This window comes from Mirounga angustirostris, unplaced genomic scaffold (genome assembly GCF_029215605.1).
Source record: "Mirounga angustirostris isolate CCGP_5_RB_7025 unplaced genomic scaffold, mMirAng1.0.hap1 SCAF_4, whole genome shotgun sequence".
Taxonomy (NCBI): Eukaryota; Metazoa; Chordata; class Mammalia; order Carnivora; family Phocidae; genus Mirounga; species Mirounga angustirostris.
Window position 1 is genome coordinate 141,048,152 of NW_026991712.1, and position 19,766 is coordinate 141,067,917.

Below are 19,766 nucleotides of genomic sequence, written 5' to 3' on the forward strand. Positions count from 1 at the left end.
TTCTGCCCAGAAGTCCCTAATGTTTTCTCCCTGTTCCATTCTTTATTTATTTATTTTTTCAAGAACCAGTTTAATGCTGCTTCCCAACTCCCCCAGGCAGAATTGGCCAATCCCTCCTGGGTGTTCTTTAACATTTTATACTCATCTCTAGGACAGTTATCCTCATATTGGATGTTAGTTATTTCTTTCTGTGTTTGTCTGCTAGACTATGAGCTCCGTGAAAGTGCAATGCCTTTATTCATCCTTGTGTCCTTACAAGCCAACTACTATAATTCTCAATAGATGTTTGGTAAATTAATGGGTGAATGGAGAGATGAACAAATGCTTACCTTTTCCTGCCTTGCACTCTGATGTAATACAGGCTCAGGAGTGTGGCTGATGCAAGGCATGGCATTATCACTAAGGGGAAATTTTAAGTATAAAGAGTAGGACGTTGACTTTTCTTTTTACAGACCTTCCACACATGTTATCACTGTTAACCCTCCTGGATAGGTGAGTCAGGCACTGTCTTTCTCACCACACAAATGAGGAAACTAAGGCTCAGGAAACTATAGGGAGTCACTCATCATTCACTTAGTGAGTGGTTGACTAGAATTCAACTCATTTCACATTCCTCCCCAAAGCTCTGGCTATGTCTGGCTTGGGAAAGAGTTCAAGCTTCAAACTTTTTTAAGTACCATTTTCATGTTTAGCTGGCTCTTATCATAATCAAAGGTAAACAAATGGGCTCATTTCTTTTTAACAGCTTTATTGAGGTACAATTGATATACAAAGAACTGCACATATTTAATATATACAATTTGATAAGTTTGGACATACACAAGCAACCATGGTACCATAACCACAATCAAGACAATAGATATATCCAACACCTCCCAGAGTTTCCTTGGCACCGAACCCCCCCACCCCCCGCCCTACGCCCTGCCATCATTCTGGGGGTAAGAACATTTAAGTCTACCATCTCAACACTGTATTGTTAACTATAGGCATTTTGCTCATACAGCAAATCTCTAGAACTTATTCATCTGGCCTAGCTGAAACTTTACACCCATTGAATGACAGCTCACTGTTCCCTCCACCCCACAGATCCATCCTTATTATCTTGGACACACACCACAGTCAGAGGTGCCTGAAGACCACAGATGATGTCATGCAACTGAGCTGTTGGATAGTCAGAGAGAGGTTGCCTGTATCTTGACTGAAGCCACAGGTACAAAGTATGAGTTTACAGTTCATAGAAGGAAAACTAAACGGGAGCTCAGAAGTCTCCAACCACCACATTTTACAGATTACAAAACTGAAACTAGCAGAGTGAAGTAGTGAGCTCATGGCCACACAGCTGGTAAAGAATTAATCCCTAGTCCAGTGCCAGTTTCATTCCATCATGCAGAGGATATTTTGCAGGAATGGGAAAGGAGGGAGTGACTATCTCTGGGATCAAAGTTGAAAAGAGGCCTGGGCAAGTGAAGAAATTGTGAATCTGATAGGAGAGAGAAAATGGTTAATCATCTAAACCAAAGGGATGGCTATAAAATCCAGGCTGGTACCTGAAAGATTTACCCAAACATGTTCAGACAGTTCAAGGATAATTTTCGGGAAAAATAAGGGAGGGTGGGGCTGAGAGCAACGGTCTAGAACTAAAACTTGGTGTTAAGAGCTGTGAGCTGAACTGGTTCTCTGTTTTCTGCTGTTTGTGGCCTTGGGCAGTTCAATCTCTCCCTCTGGTTTCCTTCTCAGTAAAATGTAAATATCATCAGCCCCACTTCTTGGGGTTTTGATAGGATTCAATGAAATCATGGATGTGAACCTGTTATAAATGTAGGTTTCTCTTCCATGAAGGCCTATATCACCAACAATTGTTTCTAATACAGCACAGAATAAAGAATATAGATAGTTGTATTTATGCAAAAGGTTTTATTTATTTATTTTTTTTTAAAATATTGTATTTATTTATTTGAGAGAGAGAGCAAGAGAGAGCATGAGGAAGGGGGAGGAGTAGAGGGAGAGGGAGAAGCAGGCTCCCCGCTGAGCAGAGAGAGCCTGGCTCAGGCTGGATCCCTAGACCGTGGGATCATGACCTGAACCTGATCGCAGATGCTTAACCGACTGTGCCAACCAAGTGTCCCAAAAGGTTTTAGAGTAGAGATTGTGTGTGTGTGTGTGTGTGTGTGTGTGTTTATCTATCATCTATCTATCTATCTCTATATCCATATCTATAATGCATACATATAAGCACACACACAAAATCTTCACTCCAAAACCTCTTTGAATAGAGGTAGGATGAATATAACTAATGAACAAATGAACGAATGAACTAACTCACTATATATGAGAGAGAGAGAGAGAGAGAGAGAGAGAAACATCATTAAGATAGAAATAAGGTGAAATCAAGGCCAAGATTAGTATCCAAAATACATGCAATGAAATTCTATGTACTTTTTCAGGGTTGACTTGCGATTTGACTTTGAGTTTCCTAGTCATCAATTTAAAAAAGGTAAAAACTTATGAAATATATGATATTCATATGATTATAAAATTCAAATTCAAGAAGGGTTGTTCAGAAGCAACACAGACATTCTGAGGTCTGAGAAAACTGAACCCATAACCTCCTGCCACCACCATCACCACCACTGCATACAGACAGACAGACCAGGGTTGTCATGAAGAGGACTAATCTTTACTATGACACATCGAACCAGGTACTCAATCCTCCCTGGATGAAATTCCAGCCAGCATAAGGACAGAGGGAGTGGGAAGGATGGCAGCTTCTAAAATTACTATTTTAGGAACTCCTCAACTATAGCTTTAGTTCCCTGGGCTAGTGGTACTAGTGCTCAGTACCCGGCAAATTAGAATGTTCCTAGTTTGACATCAGTGTCTACAGACCCAGAAAATCAGCAACAAAGAAAGGAAAGAACCAGTTGAGGCTGACTCCTCTGACCCTGGGGTTTTTCACACTCACTGTAATATTCCTAGGATCATACCCCCCCTCCCCCCAAATAGCATGGAGAGGAAGGAAATGGAAACTGGAAAACCCAGACTCTCTTTTCCAGCCCATGTCCTTTAGCTCTCCAGCCTCTCTTGACCTCTCTCTTTGATAAGGTGACTCAAAATGGGATCAGGAAAGGGAACTCCAGCAAGGGAAGTTACAGAATTGGGGCTGTTGTTGTGTTGGACACACAAGCAAAAACAAGTAGGTAGCTTGTCTCAAAACTCAGTTGGTAGGCTAAGAATCAGGATTACAAGTTAAAAAAAAAAAAAAGATTACAAGTCAACCAAAAACATTACAGAAGAAAAAAGAAAAGAAAAAGCCTGTGTGGGTCAGGGTAGGGAGGTAGGGAACTATACTGGTAGATCCCTTTGGAAAATGGTTATCTTTTTTTTTTTTTTTTGGAATTGTGATTAGAAATACATAACATTTACATTTTAAGCATTTTTAGTGTACAGTTCAGTGCCATTAACTATAGTCACATTGTTGTGCAACTATCATCACTGTCCATCTCCAGAACATTTTCATCATCCCAGATTGAAACTCTATGTCTATTAAATAGTAACGTCCCATTCCCTTCTCTCCCCCAGCCCCTAGAAACCATCATTTTACTTTCTGTCTCTATGGATTTGACTATATAAGTGGAGTCATTCAGTGTTTGTCCTATTGTGAGTGGCTTATTTCATTTAGCATAATATCTTCAAGGTTCATGCATGTTGTAGCATGTGCCAGAATTTCCTTCTCTTTTAGGTTGAGAAATAGTCCATGGTATGTATATACTACATTTGTTTATCCGTTCATCCATTGATAGATACTTGGGTTGCTTTCACCTTTTGGCTATTGTGAATGCGTCTATGAACATGGTATATAATATCTGTTTAGATCTCTGCTTTCAATGTTTTTGGGTATGTACATCAGTAGTGGAATTGCTTAATCATATGGTAATTCTATTTTTAATTTTTTAGGAGAAAATAGCTATCTTAGTTTATCTTTGGAGAAAAAAATTGAACAAATTCTTTAATGACTTGTTTCATTTGTGGACTTGATTTTGTGAGCATCAGGAATCTTGGATTCTAATCCCAGTTCTCCTATTAACTGTGTGCTCTTTGAAAGTCCCTCGAATTATCAGGACCACTCTCAGTTTCCTCATCTGAAGAATGATCTTTGAAATAGTTGATATCCATAGTCCTTGAAATTCTAAAGGTCTATAATTCTACATATTTCCTTTGGTGTGTGGGTTCATCCATTTATGTCTTCATTCATTCATTTTGTAAATGCTTTTTGAATGCCAGAGCAGGTTTTTTTTCTACCATCAAAGATAAACAAGAATAATGGGGGTGGGGGGGAGTGGGAATGGGAGGAGGATGGCTGGGGTGATGGTTGAAAGAAGAAATAAAATGTACTGCAAGCCAGTAGGAGAGCAGTACTAAGATGAAGCTGAAGGCGTAAATATGGGTTGGGAACATTCTGGGCCTGGTGACCAACTTTCAGATTTTAGACTTAATCCTGACATTAATGGGGAGCGATTGAAAGGCTTAAAGAAGGCAGTAACAAGATCGGTTTGATTAAAAAAAATCACTCTGACAACAGTGTGAAGAATGGATTGTATAGGTTCAAGACAAGCTCTCTATCTTTTCTGTAGTCCATTGTCTCATTTTCCCCTTTTGCTTTGAAAGTGGGAAAATTAGTCAAGATGTCCCAGAACCTAACCTGGAAGAAAAGACATTTAGATCTATGTTATTTCATCTTGGAGAATAATACTGTACTATACTTCTCTTTACAATAAAAAATATTCAGTCACCATTTTCTCTAAACTGGGAAAACTACTCACCATGGTTGGTGGTATATAAATACCTCCAGGTCATTAGTTTGCCAATTAATATTTTAAGACCATGAAATTATGGCAGTTTAAAAAAGTTTTGATAGGAAATTATTATCCCTTTATCTACAATGTTAAAAAATTAAATATCACATATTAATATACTATCTTATATGAGAAAACTTAAAATTCATATTTGATTAGGTAAAGTTTTTCCTTAATTGGGATGCAAATAGTCTAGTTCTGGCTTTATATAATATTCTTTATATAAATAATGTAGTATTATAAAATCAAAATTACACAGTGAGGCTGTTTTCCTTTTTTATATACCTCTTATTTTCTTTACTGTGAAAGTTATGAGTTGTGCTGTGTCAGCAGATTGTATACCTATGGAAACAATGAATGATCCCTGAAGGACATTATTTTTAATGGGTGGTTTCTATCTAAGATCATATGAGTACAGAACTGAGTTATTTGGAAAATGCTCCCAAGTTTTAATATGTAAGAATAATGCCTTGATTAACTGAAGATATTAAGATTCATTCAACTACTAATGTCCTGTTCAGTAAAATAATGTTGGAAAGAATGGCATTTATCTTGAATAATTTTTGGCAGTTTGGTGTAGTTTTTACTTTGTGTTTACCAAGGAGAAAAAACCAAAATGAGAGCAAGGAGAATCAATTATAAAGAGTGGTTTAGTTTGTCGAGGATGCTTGAAATGGCCAGTTTGTTACAAGCAGGGCCAGGCTGAGAGCTGAAAAATTAAAGTTTGTGAGGTGCTTGGTATGTTTTTGGTATATTGAAAAAATAAGTGCTTTTTCAAGAAAGAAGCCGAAGAATGGTAGGTGTTTCTGGTTTTAACATTATTCCTATGAGTTTGCTAGTCCTCCCAAGAGCTATAAAGTGGACAATAAATCAAACATATTTTAATTTGTCGTGAGATAGCAGATAGAAACAAAATTTTTCCAACTGGTCCTCTGCCAAAGTATTTCTACTAGTCCTATTCACTTCCAAAATTTACACTTACTATTAAAAATTAAGAAAAAATTGAATTATCAAATAAATTCAAGTCTGGAAAACATTTACTGAATGCCACCATAGCCAGGCACTATATCAGCTTCTGGGGTTGCTGGAAATGTAAGTGGTGATCTGGCCTTCAGAGAGGCAAGTGACTCTAGGCAAGGCTTGGTTACCTTATATGCCAGAGGCCAGAGCAGAATAGCCATCTCCAGGTCAGTAAAAACATATGACATATTATGTTATACCAAATATCGAGGCACATCCTACTTCGCTGCTCTCCTTCCAAATCCAATGCCTTTTGACTATCTTTTGAAGGTCTCTATTTGAACATCAGATGCAGGAAACCCTATATCCTTATGTGACAGTATAATATCTGAGTTAATTTTGAAAATATAGTATGTATGATACTTGCTTCAAAGTGTGTTTAAAAAATATAGCCATTAGTGTTGGATTTCATTTCTCAAAGTCAAAATTTGAGAAGACAATTGAATTTTATGTTACAGAAAATTGAAAGACTCATTGCAATATCAGTATCAGATGCCATATAAAATGCTTTTTTAAAAAAAAATTTGGGGGGGCACCTGGGTGGCTCAGTCGTTAAAGTGTCTGCCTTTAGCTCAGGTCATGACCCCAGGGTCCTGGGACCGAACCCTGCATCAGGCTCCCTGCTGGGCGGGGAGCCTGCTTCTCCCTCTCCCACTCCCCCTGCTGTGTTCCCTCTCTCGCTGTGTCTCTCTCTGTCAAATAAATAAAATATTTAAAAAAATAAAAAATAAAAATAAAATTAAAAAATAAAAAACATTTTTGGGGGTAGTATGACCAGGTGAGAATTTTTCTCAGTAGATAACAATGATACAGGCATCCATATTTCCCAAGTGAAATGTTCCTAATTGGAAAGCTACTGAAGAGCTTATAAAAAACTCATCCCTTTTCTTTTTTTTCTTTTGTAAATTTGAATGTAAATAATGACTCAAATCCATAGTTTTACAAGTGTCTATATTGTTTTGACATTGTTACTTGATCACTCCAGTTGTTTCAATTGGCTCAAGTCCCTTGCTTTAATTAAAAAAAAAAATTACTATTTGTCTTAAAGAGCTTGCTAGGTACAATAATAATAGGCTTCCATGGGCTGTAGATAAAAGAACTGGATTAACTTTGAAGTGCCAAAAAGCAAAAAATACCTCTCCATTTTCACAGGTTATGATATGAGAGTTTAACATCACAATCTTCAATTGAAAATTAAAAAACACTTCACTGATAGAACACCCCCAATATGAGAAAATCTGAAGTGTTCTACTATCATATGTTACGTTACTTTAAAAATAAAAGCATGATCAGTTAAGAAAACACCATAACTAATGTTTATAGTATTCAGATATTTATTAGTATCATCAAATGAAAAGCCTGTTCACTTTAGTTCTAAAGGAACAACACATGAACAGTTTTACTAAACATTTCCTATCATAAGAAAACTTAGTTGGTAATTTTTCCCCTTTAAAAAAAAACTTTGATACCAAAAAAGTTTTAAAAAGTGAACTCTCTTGCCTGAATGGGGTCTTTCTAAGTGGCAAATCATAGTTATATAGAAAATATTACAAAAATTATTAATTCAGATAATCTTAGGGGAGCATTTCCAAGTTTAGAGCCCTGCCTAATAGCCAACGGTTTCTGTTAGTTTTAATATGTTCACATGTGAATTAATACATTTTGGTATATCACTTTTATAGTTATAAATCAGATTTATGCCCAGCTGTGAGGCCCTGGAATCTGGGTCTTGAAGAAAAACAGATAGTGGAGGTGTTGCTGCCAGTGAAGTGTGGGTTTCCTCTGAGTTGGTAGGCCGCTTTTCTGTGGAGCTGGATGTTAACATACTTTCATTTGTCTCTACTCTAATGACTGAATTAAAATACCCCTCTATTTCCCAAGTCATTATAATGTGGAGATTGTATACTGTTTACACATCGTGGGCTGTGAAACAGCAACCCAAACACATGACCAACTTAGTAGGTTTTAAACGTTGGAGCAAATAGGGTGGTTGGTGTTGAATTCATTTGCACTCATTTTTACTACTTGAGACACACTCATTAAAAAGCTGAATTTCAACTTTGTTATACGCTCACATTGAATTGAACTGGATTTTCACTGCACTTCTGCGTCTGGCTTTTTAATTTGCCTTGAACAGGAGTATTCTTTCCTATCATGGACAATTCAGGCAGGCACTATCAGGTAAAGAAAGTCAAGTCATTGGCTTGGCCTCTTTCTTCTCAATGTCTCCAAGGAAAATGGGGTCATTTTCCACCACACCCCGGTACTTACAGGTTGGGATTGCAGATGAAGATAGGAAGTGCAGAACCCCCACCCCGGGTGGGGGCTGTATTACGCTAACTTTCTTAAGGGCAGCTACTATTTGCAATCAGCTCTGTACTTAAACCCTTTAAAGTTACCAACAAACTTTGGGAAAGTTACATCACCATAAACAAAGACACAGTTGCTTAAATTATTATTATGCAACACTGTGTCATTACTCCCGCGTGGACATTGCAATTATCTTCCCAATTGGGCAAATACCACTACAGCTTTGTAGGCAGCTTCAAAAGTAAAAATCAAGGACAAATATGTCAGTGACACCTTTACACATGGAAAAGGTTTCCCACCCCCTCGACAAACACTCAGGTTTTATCCTGCAAACAAACTGAGAGTCTTTAGCGTCTCCTAATTCTTCGGAATCCCCTATTTTAAATATAAATTGTCAGTCTGGTATGATCCATATGCTTGGCTATAGAGGCTATAGAGAAGAGAAATACAATAGTAAATAGGAAAAAGTGAAATTCTGGGTCTGCTTTTGTAAAACTCGCAGGCATCAGTACACATCTGGTAATCAATTTGGTAATTAGCTGTAGCCCTAAAAAAAAAAAAAAAAAGGTGTCTGTAACCACTGGGTTGTGTCTGCCCCAGGTGATCGTAACAGATCTGGTAACGAGATTGTCCCCATTCGCTCCCCACGCTGCTGTTCAGCCGCCGCATCGCTTGGTGTCTAAGCAGAAGAAAAATCAAATATATTCTGGATACATTTTTTTTTTTAATTTGAATCCAGATAAAAAGGATCAGGTTGTAAAAAGAAAAAAAAAATGGTAACTAGTTGTCCAAGAAAAAAGCGAGAATGAGGACAAATGACCCGCACAAGAGCCTATGACCATTTTTCTCCCTTGCTGTCGCAGAGCTGACAGGAGGAGGATGGGGGCGAGGGAGGGAGGGATGGGGGGTGGGGAGGGGAAGACAATTTAAAGCATCATCTCCCTAATTGCAAAGATCTGGCCTCCCCAGTGCTGAGGAAGCCGTGGTAGCCATTTTCTTTTTTTTTTTTTAAGAGCGTAAAAGGAAAATAAAACAGAATAGGTATATCTCCCTTCCTGCACCAACAGCTCGGCTCCTCCCTCCAAAGAAAAAAGTATTTAAAAAATCTCAGGTACAAAACCCAATCCACATGCATCCAGTGAGGCTTCTGCAGTCAACTCGATTCGATTTGGCGAGTTGCACTGAAGGAGACGTGATCTTGAAAAATCAATCCGTGCTCGCGCCCCCGCGCCGCCGCCGCAGCCGCCGCAGTGGCCACAAAATTAGCGGCTCCGAGGACATTTTTGCCGCAGTGCACGTCCGCCGTAACCACCGAGCACTCGGGTGAATAATGGAAGTACAGTGTGGAGACAATCAAGTTGATTTATCACGCAAAATAATTCACTGCTCCAGTCCAGCTCTTGGTCCTGTCACTTTAAATCACAAACGCGCGTATACACAGATCCATAGGCCCCACACATGCATGGTACACGTGTGTGCGCACGTGTGTGTGTGCGCGCGCGCGCGCGCAGAGCCAAGTGGAACGATTCCAGATTGCTTCACGTATATGAGAGGGGGAAAAGAGCAAAAGGGCCCGTCACCCCAGCCCCCAACCCCCACCTTTTGCAGCGTGGACGAGTGGCTTGTGATGCAGCTTGGAGCAGAATAAAGTCTGAACAAAACTAGACTGTGAGACTAGCACGTCCCAGAGTGAAAGTGAGTGACGTTACCGCAGACTCTGTAAAGACTCGGAGCACTTGCAGGCAAAACTAAAATTCCCTTTTTTTATAAAAGAAAGAAAAGAAAATCATTAACTGGGTTCAGATCTAAAATGCTGCTTTTAAAATGCACGCACATGTTGAAGACTCAGCGACTGTAATTTCTTGGGTAAACATCTGGTGAAGACATTCCAGGAACACATCTGAAAGGAAGAAAGGCGTAAGACAGCCCCTTCTTTATATATCTTGGGTCAAAAAAGGGTTGTTAAAACTTTTTTTTTTTTTTTTTTTTTAAGCGTGCTCTTGATCTAAATACCTTTATGAGCTCTAGGGGTCAGTTTGGTTTGGGAGAAGAGGACCAAGCTGGGAACTAGGAGTCCTGGGTCCCAGACACAATGGTGTGTGAGGTTGGGCAAGTCTCTTTTCCTATGGCCTTCTTTTCTCTCCTGTAAAATCGCAGGTGGTAAATCATATGCTAAGTTTTGTGTTTTGTGTCCCCCCCCCCCCCCCCGCCCCGACACTCCATGATTCTATCTAGGAAGGAATGATGATGGGGTGGGGGGCCTATTAATGTAGAGAGAAAAAGAGGTCACATTCTTCAGGTGGCATCTGTTAAAATTGGTGGTGATGAAAGTGATGAGTCTAGTATGCCTGAGTCCTTAACAATAAAGATTGTGTCTATATTAAGAGCTGCTCTTGTCCCAGCTCTGAAGTATATATAGCATATAATGAATGCTCTTTGAGAATGACAATGTAATCTTGTAATTATATATTTTGGGGGGAGAGGGGAGAGGAAAGGGTCAGCCAAAAGGATTTTGAGATTGGAACAATTTTCAATATTCTTGTTTATTTGTAGTCTGTATAGGAAATGTATTAAATCACGTGGATAATTCAGAGAACATAACTTTTTAGGGGGTAAGAGTTCTTCTGTGTCAGATTGGCTGTCTAGATTGACTGGATTAATAGGATTAATTACTCCCTATCTACTTTTTCAGAAAACAATTCCAAGTAGGGACAGGCAGGGGCCACTGTTTGACACCCCCCTTTAGCTCTGTAGTGAGTGGTCAAGAGTGTGGGTGCTAAAGCCAAGCCACTAGCTTGTTTTGACATGCACTAGCTGAGTAATCATAGACAAATTATTTGCTTTAGTTGTGCCTCAATTTCTCACATTTATAAAAATAGGGATTATACTGGCAACTAATTCATAGGGCTGTTGTCAGGATTAAATGAGTGATCATATTAAAGTGCTTGGAACAGAGCATGGCACATGTAACAGCTCAACAAATGTTAGAGGTTATTATTACTCCAATGTAAACATAGGGAAAGCAAGGTCAGATGTAATAGAGGAATCTTTGAGCTGCTCCTGGATTTCAACTAAGGCCTCTAAGCACTTTATTTTATCTGGCTTTTATGTCAGCTTAAAGCAAGGAGCTCAGCAGTCTTTATTATTATTAAGAATAGGCCAGAACATTCCCTACCAGAACTCCATTCCCATACATACAGTAGTTGTGAAACTGGAGAATTTCCCACTTGACCAGAACAATGCAAATACGTAATATTGGCTCTATATATTGAGTGCGTACTTACTGATGTGTGTTTTGACTATGAAGGTGGGAGGAAGCCAAGTTTTGTTTTTGTTTTTGTTTTTGTTTTTCCTTTTCTTTCCCCCTTTGGAGAGAAGTTTCCAATGCTTCAGTTCCTGACTGTTTCTGTTGTGATACTCTTTCGTACACAACTTGTTACCTTAGGTCTAGCCTCTGTCATTGAATTATCAAGTCAAAACAACCCCAAATCTCTGGCGTGCTCCCTTTGTGTCATTATTAGTGTAAAGGGGAAAAGCGACATCCTGAATTTCTCTCCTCTCTTAATGATCCCCAGAGTGCAGACTTGAACGAGGCTTTAGGAAGGGTCATAGGCACGGAATGCTTAAGGGAGCAATTCCACTCAGTGTTTGCAATTTGGGATTGGAGGCGAGCTGCAGTTAAGCTTTATAGAGGAAGTGGAGATTAGGTGTCTTTCCAGAACAAGGTAGGTGCTGGCAGGCTTAGTTCCCTGCTTGTTGGAAAGTAATGTCCCACTTCTTTCCTCCAGTGGCACCTGAAGGCCAGGTGCACTAACGGTTCTACCAGGGGTCAGGTGGAGAGACAAGGCTGGCCGGCCTGGGACGCCGGGAGTGGCGTCCGATACCAAGTTTAGAAGGCTGCAGGCGCCGGGGTTAAGTTCAACTTGAGACAGAAAGCGTCTTACTGAGAACGGCGAGAGAAAAGTTGATTCGTTCCAAGCGCTAGCATGAGTGCTCGAGATACACTTGGTCAATTTGATTAACACAATATCCTAAATAAATACATCAATAAAAGAGGGTGCGCTGCCTTCTATTCCACCTGCTTGCCTTCTTCCTTCTCTTTGTGGGGGCAGAATGAGATTTTGGCAAGTGAAGGCTCCCACCCCCTCCATCGTTATCACAAGCGCACATCCCTTCTTCTACAGAGTCTCTGTAAGGTGCTGGAGCGGAAACCCAAGGTACCTATACTTTCAAAAATTTCGGGAGCCAAAGGTGAGAAATCTGGCGAGTTTCCTTCCTCCCCGCCTGCAGCAACTTAGCATCCAGAAGCCGTGGGCGCCTGGCCTCGCAGAGCTTTCCGAGACGTCCGGCGTCCGGGGGACTTCACTGATCACAGTCAGTCCCTAGTGGACCGCGGACTTTGCCAGTTTTAGAGGTACTGGGGAAACTGAGAGTAAATAAATCAAATTGTACCCTCCATCACCGCCAACCAGGACTACGGGGATCCCCCACTCCAGGCCTGGAGAGGGATTGGGGCGAGGGCAGGTGGAGGGACCAAGCGGGAGGCGAGGAACTGCCCCGCAAGGTCGTGACCGTGAGGCCGCTGGGGGAGGCCGCCGCGGTGCGCAGGGGCCGGGCGCCGCCCTCTGGCCCGGGAGCTGACCCCGCGGCGTGCCCCCTTCTCGGCAGCCCGTCTGGCGCATCCCTAGGGCAAGGAGGGGGCGACGCGGCAGAAGGGACCCTTACTTTCGTGGTGGAAGCTGAAACCCGCGGGGCTCCCGGGCGAGTTGTCCTGGAGGAAAGATCAGATGCCCAGCACAACTGAACTTTAGAAGGGGCTCTCTGCACTGGTCCCGTTCCCTAGTGGCGACCTGTGAGAAACTTTTGTCCCCTCCCCTCAGTGTCTAGTGTCTTCTTGCTCTGGGAACTTGGCCCTGACGGCCTAGTTCTCCACATTAATTCGTGGTTCCACTAACTCAGCAGCTCCTTCTCCCAGACGGACGTCTAGGGTGTCTTGTAATGAAGGGAACACGTTCAATGTTTTGTTTTGTTTTGTTTTGTTTTTCCTTTCAGGGGGAGTATTGTGTGATTTTAAAATCTCCTAGGCGTTAAAAAACTAAGCCAGACCAAACAACAAAACCAAAAACAAAAACCGCTGCTTTCACTCGAGGGTAGAGTGGAGTCAATCCAAACCTTCCTTGGGCCAGTCTGAGCCCTTAGTCAGATAGTCGAGTTCCTGAATCTTCCAGGAAAACAGAGCCCCTTTCACACACTTCTGAAGGGGACTTAATAAGACTGCAATATATTACCACGTTTAAAAGGTTTTGCAGAGGCAAAGTTTCCTAAAAGCGACTTGCCAGCGATGCATGGAAAAGCAAATCCGCTTACAGAGAGGAGCCCCTGAAGAGGAAGGGGGGAAAGGCAGGACCCAGCCCCAATTAGAAACCGCAGTTTCCAACTTTTGAACCACAGCCCCGATCACTGCGGGGCTGTGGGGCTGGTGGAATGTAGGTGACTGCCTCTGGCACAGACAGGTTGTAGACCTCCAAGGCTCTTGGCACTGCTTTCTGGAAGTCCCCAGACTTTCTTTTCCGGTAGCCTTTCCCCTCAACAGCCAAAGTTAGGTTTCCCCTTTTGTGTTTTGTGGGTGTGTGTCTGGACCCTGTTTTGTGCTCGTGGGAAAAGCCTCGCTCCTTACACACTTGAAGTGCCTCAGTTCTCATTCTTTAGCTGGCAGCCTGTGGATGCCGGGTGGGAATGTGGGCGCCCATACAGGTGAAGTGGTGTGTTTGTGCTGCTTTGTTGTCTGAACCCTCACTCACCCCACTGCTAAGGAATGGGTCTGACACAGCTCTCCTCTCCAGAAACTTTTGTTGGAGTTTCTAAGAGAAATCCCCACCTTAATTATTTTGAGCTGAAGGTTTGTGTGTGTGTGTGTGTGTGTTTTGTATAATGAACTCAAGGGAAAAACTGCAGTTTGTTAGTTTTGTGATTTCTCAGAGCTTATAAAGGTCTTGGACCCCATAACTCTGGGGGGGAAATCACTGAGTCTTTTGCTGGGAAAGTAGAGCCTTCCAGATTCATGAGGGTAAGGATAAGGACTGCTTTCCATAAACTTCAAAAACAGCTAAAAACAGTGCATCAGGACTCAACTACGAGCCTTTGGGAACACACATGAATCCCCCAAGTATCTCTGGTCCTCTGGCAGTCACCAGGCTATTTTGTAGTAGCTTTTCAAAACTATCTCTTTGAATGGCCATTCTAACTTTTACAAAGTTTCTTGCTGTTTACCATGATAAAGTTGCACTTGCACTCCGTGCAACACAAGCTTGCCTTTGAGCCCTTGACATGCTTTCAACCCTGTACTGGGAGTGTTTTAAAGGCTACATTTTAGCCTTAAGGGATAAAAATGTTGCTTTCATCCTGTCTATGGAGAGTGCTGGGGGCAAAGTGGCCAAGTTTGTAGGAAACCGGATCTCTTAGCTTTGCTAACATCAGGAGGATAGTTTCGACATGCCGGTCCTTGCCTGCTAAAATGCCAGGGCAGGGTACTCAGGACACACTGCAGACGGGTCTTCTGTTTCCCTCGACCAGCAGGTCCCCCCTCCAGCGCCCGGGATGCTGGGCGTTCGGGATGTTGCGCACACCTGCAGATTTTAAAGCCGCTCACGGAGAGCAGGAGGAGCCCCTTTCCTGTTATGGCTACTTAATGAAGCAAAGTGCTAGACCTTCACAAAAGGGAAAACATTTTGTTTACGTCTGTCCTTTCTTAAGAAGCGCTTAGGGACCAGGCCCACCAATATTCCGGATAAAGTTAATGCTACTAGAAATGTGCGGTGCATTAGGACTCCGACTGGGGACTCATTGAACACCAGACTGTTACAGTTAATCTCGCCTCTCTCTTTTTGTTTCCATTGCTCTATTTTTCCTTTGGTCTCTTTCCTTCTCAGTGTTCCCTACCTCCTGAAGTGAGTTAATAAAAACCTCATCCTTTTTTTTTTTTTAAATAAAGTAAACACTAAATTTGAGAGTTAATGTTGCAACCAAACTCTTGGGGAATCTACCGCTCTGTTCGCTACATCTTTGCTGCCTGTAATGACAGCCGCTATTGTTCTTAAAATTCACCAAACTAATTCTTAAAAGTTCCTTGAGAAAGTGTAATAGACGCCAATTGGAAAAACACCCCCCCCAATTCTCCTGTATTTTATTTTCTCAGATCAAGGAAGTGGACTCCAAGCAAAATAATAAACTTGATGTAGATTATTTTTTTAGCTACTCTATTTTCAGTAGCTATTCTTCTAACTTAACTAAATCGTGCAGCTTCATGCGATTCCACCTCTACCTCTCCCCTCGTGTCCTCACTAACCCGCTCGGCAGTTCTCTCCAAATGAGTCTGCAGGTAGTGGAAACCCTCCTCGAGGGACCGAGGACCTAAAGCGCTCAGTTTCAAAAGTTCTGAGAAAATGTCTTCTTCAGAAACTACAAATGGAGCAAATCATTTACCTAATTCATTCAAGAGCCTCTATAGGAAGGACTTTGGAGGGTGATGATCCCCATAATGCGGTACTAATGAAAATCCCCTTAGTCCGTCTCTCTCGGCCCCGCGAGGGACGGCGTCCGCTCTCTGCCGTAGAGAGGCCCTGGCAAGCAGCGGTCCGGCTGCCCCTCCTCATCTGCCCCCAGATGGCACAACCAGGGCGCAAAGCGACAGCGGCGACTCCCGACTCCGCCGGGGCCACTGTCCGACCCGCCGCTGTCTCGCGACCCTTGCCACCCTCTCCCCGACACCCTCCCCCCCGCCCGGGCCACTCCTCCTGCTCTCCCCTCCTTTTCAGCCTCCCCAGTGATTTTTATGTGTGTGTGCGCGCGTGTCGGGGAGGGGGGGATGTAAGATGGGAACGTTCCCTTCCTCGCGTTGCCCACTTGCTCAGCCTTCTCCCACCCGGCTGGATTGGAATTAAAATCCGGGAATTCAACTTTGCTGCGAAATCTTAGTTTCCTAGGGAGGGTCTGGAGGGAAGGAAGACCCTGCGGAGTATGCGGGCCAAAGAAGCCCCCCCCCCATCCCGCCGTCCTGCCTTCCCGTAGGGAGGATGAAAGCGATGGGTCCCGGGAGGGGCCCCCGGGCTCCCCCCGCTCCGAGGGGTTGAGAGCTTTGGGGAGGAGAGTCCAGGCGGCGAGCGCGGGGCGGGGGTTCAGGGCTGGCGGGTAACCGGACCCCCCTTCCCAGGCAAGGGCGCTCTTGGCCCTGCAGGTGCACCCCCGCCCCCTTTTAGGCCCCTCCGTGGAAACCGCCTTCCGGCCCAAGTTCTGTTCTTTGAGGCTTTGAACGAGGCCTTTCAGAAGTTTTTAAAGCTGCCCCGCCCCGCCCAGCACTCACGGGGTCACACTCTCCCCCATCCCTCCACCCCCGCTCCAGCTGCCGGCCTAAGGGGGTGCGGGAAGGGAGCGGAGGGGGCAGGCCCAAGGCCCCAGGAGCCAAGCACCAACCAGGGGCGGCTGGCTCGGCCTAGAGCGCTTGGAGATCCGGCGCCCGAGCCCTACCTCGGAGGAAGCGCAGGCTAACTGCTCGCCGGCCGCGCCCGCCCCGAGTGGGGGGAGGCGGAGAGGTGGGGAGAAGAGGAGGGACCGGACAGGGGGGCACGGCCACATTGCCAAGGTTCCTTTGCAGAGCTCTAGCCAAGGGACTATTTTAATTGGCCTTTAGGGGAGGCAGCTGGTGACCCGTGTCCTTGTTCTCTAAGCTCCCCTGAGCGAATCAGGGCGCCACCTACAGGCGAGCTCCTGGTAGCAGGAGGGAGAAGGGAGCCGCCTGCCAAGGACTGGGGCCCCTCCAAGCAGGGTCTGTTTAATCCAGAGCCATCTTCCAGCTCCGGAGTCAGAGTTCTGCGCTCCAGAGTTAGGGGTCAGTTGGCAACAGCAAGCGTCCGGAGGGCACTGAGAATGAACTTTTGGGGAGTGGGGAATTGGGGGAGTAAATACAGGAATTGGGTTATTCCAGTACCAAAGAAGTATCTCCCCCAGGTTAGTCTCATGGAGTGCAGCATGCTTCTTTGAGAAGAGTAGCTGTGTGGCCTTGGACAAGCTACTTAATCTGTCTGAGTCTCAGTGTCCTCATCCTTTAAAAGGGGAATGGTGGTACAGGCATCCCTCGCTTTTCGGAAGTTTGAGTCGGCCGCTTCACTTTCATGAAAGACCTAGCTTGGTACCTGTTTTCGAAAATAGAAAGAAATGGAGGAGGACTCTTGCTTTTTGGAAAAAGCAAAAATAGCAATCAGTGTTTGTGTTGCCGCTGGCCATTATAGAGGCAGACCCGCCCCCCCCTCCCCAAGCAGCCAGAGTGAGCTGGCCAAGCTCCTGCCCCTAGAATTACATTCAGCATCTCAGCATCAAGTCGTCAAAGCTTTGAACTGTCTGCGAGCATCTGTGCTTTATTTTGATTTATTTGGTGTATCCCATAGCAAGATGTGTGGTAAGGTATCAGAAAAGTCTAGGAGAGCTTATTTTGGGGGTTGGGAGCACTAACAGTTTTCCATAGACTATGATGATAATTGCCTCTTTGCTTGACACCATTTTGGCTTACAAAAGCTTCCATGGAAACACTCTACTTTCAGAAGGGGGGTGAGGGGGATGTATGTTTCTGATGGGGTCCTTGTGAGAATTAAATGAGATAATGTAGGTGAGAAACTATAGGTGTCTTGTAGGGAGCTTTCCTCTATTTCTCATATGAAAACGGTTTTTTATCCTAAGAAATCTAACATACAAGACTTTGGCTAGCTGCTTTCTGTTCCTCAAAGATTATGGCCTTAGAAGAAGATAAAGAGAGCCAAAGAGGTTTGAGTGTCTGATTAGGATAGAAGGATGGGTTAGTGGAGGTTTTAATAACTAATCTCTAGCTAATCCCCTTCTCACAGACAAATAATAACCTATTTGTGGATGACTTACTATTACCATTTACTAGTACCTCATTTAATTAACATTTTTTTACAACCTTATATATTATACATTATCCCCCTTTTGTTTTATTTATTTTTAAAGATTTTATTTATTTATTTTTGTGAGAGAGAGAGATCCCGCAAGCACGAGGGTGGAGGGTAGAGGGGAGGGGCAGAGGGAGAAGCAGACTCTCTGCTGAGCAGTGAGCCTGATGCGTGGGACTCGATCTCAGGACCCTGGGATCATGACCTGAGCCAAAGCAGATGCTTAACCACTTAATTGACTGAGCCACCCAGGTGACCCATTATTCCCATTTTAAAGATGAGAAAATAAAGACATGAGGATAGTTGGTTCATTTTTTTTTCTACTTAAAAAAATTTCCAATTGCTGGGGCACCTGGATGGTTCAGTCAGTAGAGCATGTGACTCTTGATCTCCGGGTCATGAGTTCAAACCCCAACTTGGGCATAGAGATTACTTAAAAAAAATTCCTATTTCAGACATTTCAGAATCTACCTTTAACATCAATTTATTTGGCAGCTCCTATGTGCTCGGTTACTATATTAAATAATTTTACATATGGGGTCTCATATAATTCTCACAACAGCTCTGTGAAGTAAGATTTCAAGTTCTCTCATCACAGAAGAGGAAACATTGGCTCAGGGACTTCACAGAGAAGTGGTGAAGCAAGGTCATGGAGAGCCCAGATCTTCTGACTAGACTTCTAGATGCCGCTGTTATACCACGACTTAGGATGTTCCCAACTAGCTTTAGGGCACTTTAAAAGTTATTCAGGAAGGTCAGGCAGGAGAAGTGGATACCTTGGTGTTTTTGTTGCATTGGAGGTATAGTAAATGATGGTGTTTATAACCTTAGTAATGGTAGAGTATGACAATGTTTCCTAAGGAAACACTGATGGTGGAAGAAGGGGGCAGGGATGTGATGGGGGAAGCCAAAGGATGATCTGATTTATAGTTTTATAAATACGAGTAACATTAAAAAAATAAATATAACTGAATCCACCAAATCTCATTATAACACATACCATTACACTGAGAAGTTTGGTATAATGTGGCTATTGCCAAATCCTGGCATTTGACCTTAGGAGATAGTGCTTTGTTGATTTGGTTATAAAAATTATTTACAGTAAGTATTTTTGTACATTATATATTTTTGCTGGTTTGTGTCCATGTAATAGCAACGTTTTATGATGAAAGGGCTGGACTGCTTAGGGAGGACAGTTATACTCCTTTCATTGCTTTTGTTTTTCCATTGTGTAGCAATTACTCATTTGTCCCCTTTCTTCTTACCTAAGTACCAAATCAAACCATCATTCCTCCCCAGAACAACTCCCTTTCACACCTGAAAATAACTATACATACAAAAGGCCTGAGAGTTAAATGATAAAATGCTTTGGGATGGGGTATTGGATGTAAATGTGTGCATCCCACTTTCTTCTTTTTCCTACTGGGCCCAGCCATGATGCCGCTGCTTGCCAATGCATTATCGTGGCCTCAGACTTTAACTGCCATGTCACCTTCAGCTTCTATACATTGTGCCTAATAATATAATAGATTTTCATTTTGAAACAGATGCCACAGGAGATTCTTAAGCAGGAAAACCCCACTGTGTAACTAACAGCATAAAGTTATGAAATTTAAGGTCAGAT

At 43.0% G+C, this 19,766-nt stretch overlaps 1 long non-coding RNA gene across 1 annotated transcript in view; it reads left to right on the forward strand.

The window, feature by feature from the left end:
* The first annotated feature begins 9,970 nt into the window (after positions 1-9,970).
* LOC123859550 (uncharacterized) overlaps positions 9,971-19,766 on the forward strand; it is a 162,116-nt gene continuing 152,320 nt past the window's right edge. The window contains exon 1 of the long non-coding RNA XR_010410924.1: positions 9,971-10,100. This is a non-coding gene — a long non-coding RNA (uncharacterized LOC123859550). The remainder of the gene's footprint in view (positions 10,101-19,766) is intronic.